The 13,559-nt window shown below is 40.5% G+C and overlaps 1 protein-coding gene across 2 annotated transcripts in view; it reads right to left on the reverse strand.

The window, feature by feature from the left end:
- PLD1 (phospholipase D1) overlaps positions 1–13,559 on the reverse strand; it is a 149,674-nt gene that overhangs the window by 113,961 nt on the left and 22,154 nt on the right. The window contains exon 1 of one of the 2 annotated variants that reach the window (XM_081138572.1): positions 6,515–6,666. The exons of the other annotated variant lie outside the window; for it this stretch is intronic. The gene's annotated coding sequence lies outside the window, so the exon portion shown is untranslated. Of the gene's footprint in view, positions 1–6,514; positions 6,667–13,559 lie in introns of those variants that run through there. 2 annotated transcript variants of the gene reach the window in all.

Genomic DNA, 13,559 nt, shown 5'->3' on the forward strand with positions numbered 1-13,559 from the left:
TCAGGCTTGTCCAACAAACAAGCATCTTGCTTACATGGGGCAATTAGTGGATAGTTTTACCAAGTCAAAATGAATGGCACAATAATGGACGAAAAGGCCTTCATCACAGGTTTATTCCCCAGATGCTACTTTTGGTCCTCAGTTAATCAAGGATGTCACACATCTTTTGTGCAAAGACATTTCTTATCATTGATACCTCTGTAAAACCAGGTACAGTTAGGAATCCATATGAAGTAAGATCAAAATTCTCACTTCCAATGTACTGACCTTGGGTCATGCGCTAGGATGGGGTCTAGGGGCACAAAGGTAGATAGCTCTCCATCAGGGACTCACAGTTCAGGGGAGGAAACAGGCTTTGAACAGTTAATTCTCAGAGTGCGAACAGAAGTGTAGTGGGAGCCCTGAGGAAGAAGTGCTCAGTCTGGGGATTGGAGAAAGTTACTGTTGGAAAGGCACACAGGAAAGGACTCCTGAAGACTACACAGGAGTTCACTGAGCATGCTCAAAAGGACAGCACATTCCTGGGAAAGGAAACAGCTGCGGTGTGTTGGAGTATGTAATCTAAAGAACAGTAAAAAAATAACCTTGATGTCTAAGCAAGAGAGCAAAGTAGGGTGAGAACCATGATAATTGTCTTCAGATATTTGGGGGCCTACCTGACTAGGCATTTGCTTCTCCCGTGTAGAAGATACTATGAAAATCAAGGGGGAAGGGCATCTACAAGAGTGAACGTTTCAGTTTAATATGGATCAGAACATTCCAGAAAACAGAACTATTAAACAAAGAAACTAGTTGCTTTGAGTGGGCAAGTTTGCATCATAATTATATAGCTTTAGAGTGAGTTTGGGTTCTAATTCTAGCTTAGCTCATGGTAAGTGCTTAATAAACAGTAGCCTTACTATACTGTGTGATGTTGAACTCAACCTCACACTGTGAGATCCAACACCACACCAGCGGTCATCTATGGCAATATCCCAGGAAGGTGGACTAGAGACCATCAAAGGTCCCTCCCAACCTGGGGCTCTCATTTGATTGTTTGCCCATTTCTGATCTGGCATTATTCCCTCAGCTCACCAGGAAAGACACTAAAGAAATGTCTGTTGAAGACCTGCTATGTAAATGTTAGCTATCACTACCATTGTTATTATCCTTTCCTCTGATATTATTTTTTACTAACTTTATCATCCCTGGTTTTGTTTTATTTCTGTGAGGGTGTACATGTGTGTGTGTGTTTAATGGTATGCAAATGTTCCTGCAAGCCAACTCAACTCCTTAGTAGTGCATAGAAAAAGGCATTAAAAAATGAAATAAAATAACATTCTACAGTTTATTATAAATGATATTAAAAACAATAGCTAACATTCACTTAGCACTTATTAAGCACCAAACAATGTGGTAGGCCTTTTATATACATTATTTCATTAATTCTCACAAAGACCCTACAAGGTAAGTGCTAATATTATAATCCCCATTTTATAGATAAGGAAGTTTAGTCTTAGAAAAGTCAGGTAATTCACTCAAGGTCTTAACTAAGCAGTGGGTTTAACCTAACAATTTTGTTTATAACATAGCTTATAACATATTAATAGGTGTGTACTCTCATACAGTATTTTAATTTGAATATTTTTATTTGAGTCTTAAATATAGGAACTCCAGAAAACAAATATAGGCCCCTTAATCTAATAAACAGGTGACAACAATGAGTTCATTTGGTCTTAATGTCACCCTTTGGGACACTGTTGAGAAGAAAAGGCCCACCCAATGACCAGGTCATGTTTGACTAATTGGTCTTTGAGCTTCAAATTAAAATTTCCAGCCTGACCGGGCAAAGCTCAACGGTTGAGCGTCGACCTAGGATCCAGGTGATCGGGGTTCGATTCCCAGTCAGGGCACATGCCCGGGTTGCGGGCTCGATCAATGACTCTCTCATCATTGATGTTTCTGTCTATGTCCCTCTCCTTTCCTCTCTCTGAAATCAATAAAGATATATTTTTAAAAAATAAATAAAATTTCCAGCTTTCTCACCTAACGTATGATTTTCCTCTTCTGTATGTTTCACTTCTAACTTTTCATGATACTAATTGATGCTTCAATGAGTATTTTTGTATTGAAAGCTGTCACACTCCTACTTTTTTTTAAAGTGAATTCATTTTTTAAATTATTATTATTATTTTAATGTATCTTTATTGATTTCAGAGAGAGGAAGGGAGAGGGAAAGAGAGAGACAGAATCATCAATGATGAGAGAGTCATTGATCAAGCCCATAACCCGGGCATGTGCCCTGACCGGGAATCGAACCCTGATCACCTGGATCCCAGGTCGATGCTCAACCACGGAGCCACGCCTGGCAGGGCCACACTACTTTAAAAATTCCACTCTATCACCCGATTCTTTTTGTAATTTCTTCTAGTGGTTTTAGGGAGAGACGTGCTTTCCCAACCAAAGATCAGAATTGTTGTATTTTGTGTTGTTGTTCCTTTTTTTAACTTGGCTCCTTAATCTATGGACTATATTTTAATATGTTGTTGAAGATTCCAAACTGATTTGTCACATGTTTAAGTTTTATCCAAATGTAGGTTATTTGCCCAACATTTTCAAATGCGCATTTATGTTTTTAAAGGAAATACATGCCTCATATTCTTGGCTTTCCACTAAATCTCAGAAAGCCTTCAGGACTGACAAAATAACCAGAGCTTTGATTATCAGCAGGAAATCATACTGGGCAGGAGGAATGAAGAGGTACTCACACAGGCCAAATTCAAGCTAAACAATCAGGAGGTCCAAGTTCCTAGCTTCAGTGCTTTATTATTGTAGCCTTAAGAAGTCTCAGAAGTTCCAAGATTAGCTTATGACAGTTTTCAATGCTGTGGGCTTGTTCTCCAATGTAGACTGGTCACCACTGGTCTCATTTACTGACTTTGGTAACCTATTCCTGCCATTGGTCACCAGCAGAACAATTGAGAAAGCAGAGCACAAGCTCATCCCCCAACCCAGTAGAAAAAGAACACAAAAGACATGCCTCACCAGTTGACAGGGGTCAGCAGAAGCATCTCTGAGTATGAAGAGCAGCACAGATGTCAGTGTTTACATGGCTGCTTCCCATTAATAATAAATATCAGATTATCATTTCCCAAGAACATCAACTTCTCATGTTGATTTTTCTTTTCCTACCACAGCATCCCTCCAAGGCACAATCCTGTTACTGCTGCTTACTCGCTGCTATGACTTGAGACAAATTATATAACTTTTCTGGGACAGTTTCCACAATGGGAAAATGGCCATAATAACAACAACTGACCTCTTGGAGTTGTTGTGAGGATTAAATAAGATGCCTAGAACAGCCCTTAGGAAAGATGCCCTTAGGAAATGTTTTTTGAGTGCTAGTTATTATTATTACCCTTACCACTGCCTCTGCTACTCCTGCCATGATTGCTGTTACCATCACCCCCAGAAACACCAGAAGGTGAAACTTAAACTGGGTTCTTCAGAGTGAAAGAGGGAACTGGGGAGGTCTGTGGTCAGATCAGTCCTGGAGTAAAATCTGTCTTCAGCCTCTGCAACCCCACTGGGAAGTTAGTATTTACTATCATTACTAAAACAGTGAATTTCTGGGGTGGATGGCATCACACCTCTCCCACTTTCTGTCTCCACTTTCTGATACGTAAGCACGAGACCCATGCAAACTGGCACCTTCAGTGAGTATGGTTAAGGGCAAGGACCCAGGGGCCAGGCAAGAAAAAGGTCCAGGTGGCACTGTTCACTGTAGCCATTACATGATCTCACAAGACAGGAACTGCAGGTCAAGAGCTGACCCCTCCTGGGGGTGGAGGGATGGAGAGGGTCAAAGGGGGATAAAAACGGGAACATCTGTAATACTTTCAAAAATAAAGATAATTTTTTTTAAAAAGAGCTGACACCTCCCAAAAGATGCAGGGTAAAGATCAAGACCATGGGCGGGACTGAGAATAATCTGGGCTGTGTGAGTGGGACAGGACCAACGGTGAAAATTTACCAAGGCTCAGCAGTCAGAAAAACCACCTCTAATACCACAATTGCTCCCACTTAATTCATTTCTTTTTTAGAGTGCTTACGTTCTATTGCCATTCAACTTTCCCAGTGTGTCGAGTCTGGGCTAATTCACGTAGAAATAGTTTACCTAAGGATTTGTCTCCAACTTCAAAACTCAGATTCATTTTAAAAGGAAGTAAGGTGCACATGCTTCTGGATCACGAGCTAGGTGCATAAGCCTTTGAACATCAATGAGACATCTAGAGTACTCTGAATATCAACAAGAAAGTATGTTGGATAAAAACTCACCAACTCAAAGCTTAATTTAAAATTAGAGTGAGAAAATGCCCATCTCTATTTGATTTTCGTGAGAACAAGAACTATAATGTATGTTCCAGGCCTAGAATGAGGAATAAGATTTGCTTGGATATATTAACCCAAAATTACAGATTTTGAACACTCTACAATCTTTTATTCTCCCCATATTTGAGAGAAACTTATTTTAATGAATATTTTTTGGAAAAACCCTAAAATTTGTCTTTTAGGGAACTTCCCCTCTTATTCTACCCTTTGCCTCACTGTTTATTTAGGTTTCATATCGGTGCTGTTTTATCATCTCTAGAAGAAAAGGACATGAAGCACTTGTGGACACAGAAACTGAGATGTACCAGACATAAATGAGTTTTTTAATACTTTTATCCATGCAAAATAAGCACAAATACTCAATGAATAAAATGTCTTAACACTGTTCTTTTAAAATCATTGGGCAGCTACAATCAGACTGACGAAAGTCTTTCTTTAAATTTAAATAAAAAAACTGATGAACAAAATAAAACCAGAGGCATGGATACAGGGTACAGAAAGACGGTTGTCAGAAGGGAGTTGGTGGGGGTGGAGGGGGGAATGAAAGAAAGTGAAGAAATTAGCCGCAGTAACAAATATGCATAGCCGGTGGTCACAGACAACAATGTGGTGAAGGCCAGAAGGAGGGGAGGGCAGGTCTGGGTGGAGGGGAGCAACGGGGGGGGGGGGGGAGATGGGGGACATCTGTAAGAATGTCAACAATGAAAATAAGATATAATTTAATTTTTTTAATTAATAGCATTTAATAATTAATAATAGTACATACACGCCACAATAGCATAATTAAGCAAGTCATAGCAATCTTTGCTTTTTTTGGGAAATCAACTAAAAACCTAGTAGATTTTCTTTTAAAGAAAGTACCTGCAGAGGCAGGGCAATAATATGGCTGCACAGTTGTGTGTCAGGGGTATATCGTACAGTCAGTTCTATCATCCTGAAGAGGCACGCAGTCACAGCTTTACAACTTCAGCCTCAGCAGAAATGGGAACTGGGATCCTTAAAACTTAGCAAATCACCTCAAAGATGTGTTTTACGTACCTGTGTCTGTCTCCCTTCTCCCTCAACTTTACTTTTTTATACAGAGTTGAAGATGAGAGAACAGACCCTGTCTGAAACGCTGTATTTCCCAGTGGGGAAAAAAAGAGGAGACTAAAATGGTAATAACAGAAGCAGAGTAGCATATTTTAAAATGTTAGTACATTACCTTGAACGAAAGCACATGTAAAATGACAGAAAATCAAGGATATTTCCTAAAGTGTTGAAAACTTTAAAACATCATCCAGCTGAACACTTCTTATAGAACAATTTCATGCTGGATTGCTTCTGTGACTAATTCACAAAGGTGAAATTGCCCTCTAGAACTTGAAGTTAATGAAATTAAGGAAGATATTCTCATGAAACTTAGTTTTATTGACTTCATTTCATTTTATTACTATTAGCAATACAATTAGCAATTATATCTTACAAGGCACATTCCATCCTTACAGTCATATTTACTCCTAGAGTAACCTCAGATTCTGAAGACTCACCTAAAAACAGTGACAATTAGGGAAGGAACTCAGTCCAGCTTAATCCACCTGTACACTATGCCTACATCAGTTGTTAGGTAGGTATTTTATGAAGCATTCTAGAAAAATGCCAGAACTTCCCAAGAGAAACTTAAAATGATACTCTGGTTCATTGTAACGATCAGGACTAGGCCCCGGGGAAAGCCACGCACCACGCACCCACACATGTGGGAGGAACAACACCGCTAGCGGAAGCGCAGCACACTGTTGCCTGGCACTCAAAATAAAATAGAATCAACTGTTTATACAATCATAGTTATGCCTAGAAGATTTCATGGGAGAGCACCCAAAGAGTAATTCTGATAAAGGAACTGAAAATGCTTACAAGTACAAATCTCTAGACTGCAAATCCAACACTCATAGGTCATTTCTTCTTCTATTCTACTGCATTTAAGAGAGTCAAACAATGAGTATGTAATAAGGAGAATCATGACCACACATACACACCCCAGCCTCTACTCTTTTCTAAAAGAACACAGCAAGAGCACAAATGCCACACTGTCATCTCATCGCCCAGTGAGCACAGAAAGAAAATCCGAATATGCTGCACAGAGTTCAGAGTGTTAGGTACTGACCTGGTGCCCCTGTGAAAACAGTCGCTTCATGTTGCTTTAAAGAAAGACTCTTTACTATGAAACTAATCTCCAAAGCAGCAGATAGTCCAGAGTGGGGAGGAATCACTGACAGCTCTGGGAGTCCACATACACAGGGAAAACAGTCTGTTCCCTGTTTTTGGCCGCCTCCCTCAAGGCAACTTAAGTCAAAGCCAAGCCCACAAAGCACTTTAGCCTATAAGCTTCAGTAATGAACTTGAAACCACACCCCATATGTTAAGTAGACACTGGGCTGCTGTGAGAAATAAAATCCACAGACAGAATGAGCTGAGGCTTCAGGCTTCATTTTTGTCCTTGCTGTCCAAGCAGTCTACAGCACACAAACTTAAACAGAGAATGCACACCCTTGTCCCCCTTTAGACACTGCACTAAAGTGACTCATATACTTTAAACAAGAGGAATACAGTCCGCCCTCCATTAGGGCCATGAAATGAGTTTTATATTGTTATTTAAGTTGGGTGTGTGTGTGTGTAGGGGGACAAACACTGCAATTTCACATTGCATAAAAGCGATACATGTCGTTACTGTTTCTGAGTTTCAAAGTCACACATCATCAGTATTTTCAGATTTCTTTTTTATCACATTAAAAAGGTCTAAAACCTCATTAATCACTAAAGTCTAAAAACTAATTTAAATTCAAGAGGAAAGTTTACCAAAGAACCTTCTAACTTCTGATTCTGACTTGGTGTCTGTAAATCTGAAAATCATTCAAAATTCAGTCTCGCCACCTACATTTAGGTTATATGTAAATGATAAAGATTCTTTGTCATTTTGGAGTATTTTATAGTTTAAAATGGAACTTAATATGACTCACTATGGTTTCAAAGTATGGAATTTAAATTTATTTTTCATTCTAGGAAAATGTAATTGATAATTTCATTAAGGCATTTATATCTTATAAGTCAATAATGCTCCAGTATATTGCTCAAGAAAGAATAAAAAATGCTCTGCTTTTTAACATAATGTGTCTACAACGTACATAAATTTCCCCTAGTTTTCCAACTCCAAGAAGAGCTTTAATTCTAATGGCTTGATTTCCCTTTTATTTAAATAAGAGCTATATAACATCATGGTCAAAATTACCTAACTTTACTGTTTCTTCTAAGCCAAAAAATTGGACCAAATATTCCAAGAAAAACTTGATTCACCTGTTGTCAACATGTGTTTCTGGTAAAATTCAACTTATTTAAAACCTATGAAACATGTCATTAGTATATTAGCTCAATAAGATCAGGCAGGAAAAACCCAGAGACACCCTCACATTTGAGAGTCACCTGCCTCCCCCACCCACACCCAGGTCAGGGCTCAACAGTTTTTCATGGGGTCACTTTAGAATGAGGGGCAAGATAGTCACCTCAGTGAGAAAATTACCCCTGAGGTATGTGGCCCACGCCTTAAAAAGGAGCCAGTACCCCACCTGGTGGCAAAACTAAGAAAAGGCTAGAACAGTTAGACCTCAGGAAAGGCTACTTTGATGTTAGAAGAAAAACAAAAAGAAAAGAACCAATTATGAGAGCACATTAACGTCACACAACGTATAGTAAGGCTTATGAAAAGTTTTCTCCCCACAGGAGTGGAACAGTTTTAGGGGATATGAACATACTCCTAAAAAAAAGTAATACATTCAAAACCACCTCTTTTATGAGGATCTGGTTTGCAAACATGTATGATGACTTGCATTCAAAGATAACTCTTCTGATAAATAATATTGATCTCTCCTTTACTCAAAGAACTGCAAAAAAATCCTGTGAGATCAACATAATCTCTGAAATGAAAGAAAAATGGAAATGTCCTCAACTCAACTAGCTAACTACTGGTGCGATGATGTCTCCATCATTCTCTTAAAAGGCTGAATTCCCAGGATTTTTCCTACCTTTGGGTCAAAAAGTGTCTCTTTTGTCACATATAAATTATTTCTGCTAAAATCAATGTCCAATATCAACCTCAATGGAGATGAAGAACAATTAAGTACTGGGTTTCAAATTACACTACGGTGTAAAAACTCCAGGAAAAGTTAAAGTATCTATTAAATGAGCCCAAGCCGCACTGCTGAAACTAAAACTGATGATAATAGCCAACGTTTAAGCACTTACTGTAAGCTAGCCCTGGTTCTAAAGTGTTTTCCAAGTATTAACTAATTTAAAACTCACCACTCTATTATTATACCGGTTTTACAGATGAGAAAAATGAGGCACCTAAATTAGGGTCAGTACCTTGCCAAGACCAAACAGCCAGTGTGGAGCTGGGATTAGAATGCAAACAGTTGGGCTCTGAAGTCTGTGCCCCTAACCACATACTTTAATAATTCTGTCCCCCAAGTACACAGCGCCGGTGAAGGCCAGCAGAGTCCGGTCAAAGCACTGCAGGGGGAGCTGGCTGGACCGAAGCTGCTCTGTAGAGTCCTCGTGATGGCGCAGGCTGGGAAAGGCTGCCAGCGAAGCAGGCGCAGAACTGAGACCTGAAGGTGATACGGCAGGTAAGGGACTCCCAGGCAGGGGCACTCTTTGGGTCTGACAAGGCAAAGGGGACAATGGGGAGTGGGCCATTGGAGGGACTCCGGGGAGCTCAGGGAGGCAGGGGACCTGCAGGAAAAAAACACTATAAGGGAGGCAGGAGTCCTCTGACGACACATCATGGAGGCAAAGAGGCGTCACCACGAGATTTCAAACCAGAAAGTGACCAGATGTGCATGTTGGAAAGAAAAGGAGGAACTAGGTGAGTAGAAATATAGAAGACATTCCAGGCAAAGGGAAAAGCAAACCAGTGCTTTAAAATGTACAAGTTTACACTTTCACAAACTTTATCAAGGAGGCTGGGCAGTAATCCTGGGGACGTGGGTGCTCACTAGCTCCCTTGCTCAAGCGAGGATTGGGGCCTGAGCCATGCGGAGCTGGGGCACGGAAGGAAGAGCAGGCTGGGAAGAGGCAGGTGGGATGGCCAAGCCGAGGAGCTGGCCTTGGAGGCTGAGTGAGGTCCCCCGGGCCATCCCGGGGGGAGGGGGGTGCAGCAGGCGGCAGGAGATACAGGTGTGGTGCTCCAGTCGCCTGCCTGCACAGCAGGGCCACATCTGGGTGACTGCAGCTGGAGGGCAGGAGCTGGCACCATGGCTTTGATCCTGGAGAGCGCACAACACAAGAGGAAAGGGTGAGGTTTCCAGACAATGGGTTTCTGGGGATCTCAGGCCATGGGAGGGGAAGCATTTCATTTTAGTCTTTACTAACCTCTCACTAAATTTATCATTTTCTTCAATTACAAATGTAAGCAATAGTCCACAGTAAAACTAGCCATTCCTATGACTTGTCACAAGTAGAAATCAATGAAATCCCATCACGTTACAGTTGTTGCAAATATCTCAAAGCATCATTTCCACTCATGTCCACCTCAAAAGTGCAGTAGTTATTAGACCTACCAGTAGCTCTTGGTATGTAATGTGTTAATAAAAACCGTATATGACAATATTACATTTTTTGGTATAATTGGTTTCACAATCCTACACATTCTAATTTTATGCATTTAAATTTATGTATTTAATTTTATGCATTAAACATTATTCTGCAAAGGGATTCATTAAGCTTCACTAGAATGCCAAAGGGGTTCTGTGGCACACACACAAATGTAAAGAACACCTGATTTAAGATGGTAAAGAAAAACCCACAGGAAGGCATTTTTAAAAATGCATTCAGAGGGGCCTAGGATGAGATGACCCAAGATTCAAACCCAGGACTTCTGATTTATGCTCCTTCCTCCACCAATTACACATCCTAAAATAATAAAAACAGTAATCCCTTCATTTGTGTAAAAAAGTGCTTTCACTTGGATCAGCTCATAAGCTCATCACACGAAGTCCCAGAGTAAGAAAAGGCAGACCCTGATCTCCCTGAGACCTCAGAAAAGCCCCAGCCCCAGAAGATACTAGTCCCAGGGGGTGGACTGTGGGACCTTCCACTCCACTCCATGGGGCCATAGTCACGAGCCCAGAGCAGTGCGGCGAAGAGCAGATAGATCCCTTACAGCCTACCAGCTGGACCCTGATCCCGAGAAAAAGGACCAGAGGGAACAGAGCAGTATGAGCAGATCCTGCTTGCCCTCAGCCTGCCATTTGCAGGCAAGGCAACAAGTTGTTTGGATTCTTTGCTCTTTTATTCAGTTCTGATTGGTTATCCAGGGTGAATTACAAGATTTACAGTATTTCAAATGTTTCATTTTCCTTTGCTATAACCAGAACAGAAGGCTGTGCTTAAGCAATTAATTTGAAATTAGATTGACAAGCTGAAACAAGGGCTCTCTGTTTCCCTGCTGTGCCCACCAACTGGCATTCATTATTTAATCTGTGACACGTGTTGCCAGGGCTTCATTAGCAACAATGTCACTTATTGTCTTCACATCCACCCCCTATTCTGCGACATCTGCCATGGTTCATATCTATATTTTATTTTATTTTGTTCTCTTGCTTTTACAGGGCAATTTTCTTAATTACTACACATTGCTCTGAAATTTATTCTAACCCTCCAAGAAGTAACAACATTTTGTAACTTGGTAATAAAAATCTTAAGGTGCACCAGCCGACACCCTTCTAGGTTACTGCAAATTTACACAAAATTATGTCATGGAAGCGAATATTATCTCATGGTTGGCTAGATAACCTACCTTTTTTTTTTATTTATAACCTGATAAGTTCACAGATTACTTTAGCCCCTTCTTGTGTAATACATGCTTTCCTTTTGTACAATCATGAGTGTGGCTTTATGACTGGCATGATTTTCTGAAAAACAAGTTGAGTATTTCTCAATACAAATGGTAAAATGTAACTTACTATGTTTATTGACTGGCCTTGAATTTCCAAGTTTCTCTATTCTTTTCTTTCTTTTTTTAATAAGGAGACATAGTGAAAATTGTCACTTGCCTCTAGTCACAGCCACCTAAAACCTAGAGTGAGAATTGTGGGTAAAAAAAGAAAGTTCAAAATTGGTTTCTGGGCCCCTGGAACAGCAGAGTGGGGCCCCCCAGCTGCAGCCTGTCTGTGGACACACAGACACGTGGACACATGGACAGAACACACCCATCCACTGAAAGTGCAGCAGAGGGGACCCACCCAGCCGCCTGCGCTGTGGGGGAGAAGGGACCAACCTGCAGCCACAAGCCGTGATCAGTTGTTACCTTCTAACCGCGCAGAAGCACTTCCTCCCTTGCTTGCCCAATTGAACTAAGGAAGGGCTTCCTGTCGCCCTGGCAGTTCTGTAGCCTGAAGCCACTTGCTTTTCTTCCTACCCTGTTTTCTTTGCACTGCTCTCAAACTGCTTCCTCACAAGACCTCTCCCTCCAGCCAAACTGGTTTTATGCATTTTTTCAACCCTCCGTTTTGGGTCTGGGCCACCGCCCTACCTGCAATGCCCTTCCTTCCCCTCATGGCCAGGAGACAACTAAAATCCTCCCCAGCAATTCAAGGGGCAGCCCAAACCTCCACAAAACCTTCTCAGACCACCCTGGGATTAAAAAAATCAGTTTTATTTTTCACACCTAGAACAATATCCATCAGTAAATACATTAGACAACTAAATGAAAAGACAACCTACTGAATAGGAGAAGGTATCCGCCAATGATACGTCCAAAAGGGGGTTAATATCCAAAATTTGTAAGAACTCATACAACTCAACAGCAAGAAAAAAAAAATCCTATTTAAAAATGGGTAGAGAACCTGAATACACACTTCTCCAAAGAAGATATATAGATGGCCAATGTGAAAAAATGATCAATGACACTAATCATCAGAGAAATGCAAATTAAAACCACGAGATATCACCTCACGCCTGTCAGAATGGCTTTTATCAATAAATCCACAAACAACAAGTGTTGGAAAAGATGCAGAGCAAAGGGAACCTTTGTGCACTGCTGATGGGAATGCAGGTTGGCATAGCCTTTATTTTCTATTTTTTAAATATATTTTTATTGCTTTCAGAGAGAGTAAGGCAGAGGGAGAGGGAGACAGAAACATCACTGATCGGCTGCCTCCTGCACGTCCCCACTGGGGATAGAGCTGCAACCGGGGCATGTGCCATGACCGGGAGTCAAACCTCAACCACCTGGTTCATAGGTCAGCGCTCAACCACTGAGCCATGCCAGCTGGGCAGTGCAGCCTTTATTAAAAACAGTATGGAGGTTCCTCAAAAAATAAAAAATGGAATTACCTTATGACCTAGTGATTCCACTTCTGGGTATATATCCAAAGAAACCCAAAACATTAATATGAAAGATATGTGCACCCCTATGTTCATTGCATTGTATTTATAATAGGCAATATATGGGAGCAACCCAAGTGCCCATCAATAGACAAGTAGATAAAAAAGCTGTGGTGTATATATCCAATGGAATATTACTCAGCCATAAAAAACGAATGAAATCTTACCTCTAGCGACAACTTGTTTGGACCCAGAGAGTGTTTTGCTAGGTGAAGTAAGCCAGATAGAGGAACACATGTACCATACAATTTCACTTATATGTGGAACATAAAAAATGAAATAAACAAACAAACAAGAATAGAAACAGACTCAAAGATGCAGAGAACAGACTGATGATTGCCAGAGGGGAGGGGCGTTGGGGGCTAGATGAAAAAAGTGATGGGATTAAGATATACAAACTGGTAATTACAAAATAGTCATAGGGATGTATAGTACAACACAGGGAATAGAGTCAATAATATTGTAATAGCTACGTATGGTACCAGGTGGGCACTGGAAATATCAGAGGGATCACTTTGTAAAGTATATGATTATCAAACCACTATGCTGTTCACCTGAAAATAATACAAAATAACAATAAATGTCAACTGCAGCTGAAAAATAAAATTTAAAATAAACAAAAAATGTATTCAAAATATAAGATGGGTTGATGAAAGGAGAGGAGAGAGAGAGAGAGCAAGATATGTGTTACTGCAAAAAAACCAAACTTAACTGTAAGTCTAGGTGATGGTTCTATGGATAGTCACCTTAAGGGCAGAGGCTGCTTCTCT

The sequence above is a fragment of the Miniopterus schreibersii genome (assembly GCF_964146895.1).
Source record: "Miniopterus schreibersii genome assembly, chromosome: 5".
In the NCBI taxonomy this organism is placed as follows: Eukaryota; Metazoa; Chordata; class Mammalia; order Chiroptera; family Miniopteridae; genus Miniopterus; species Miniopterus schreibersii.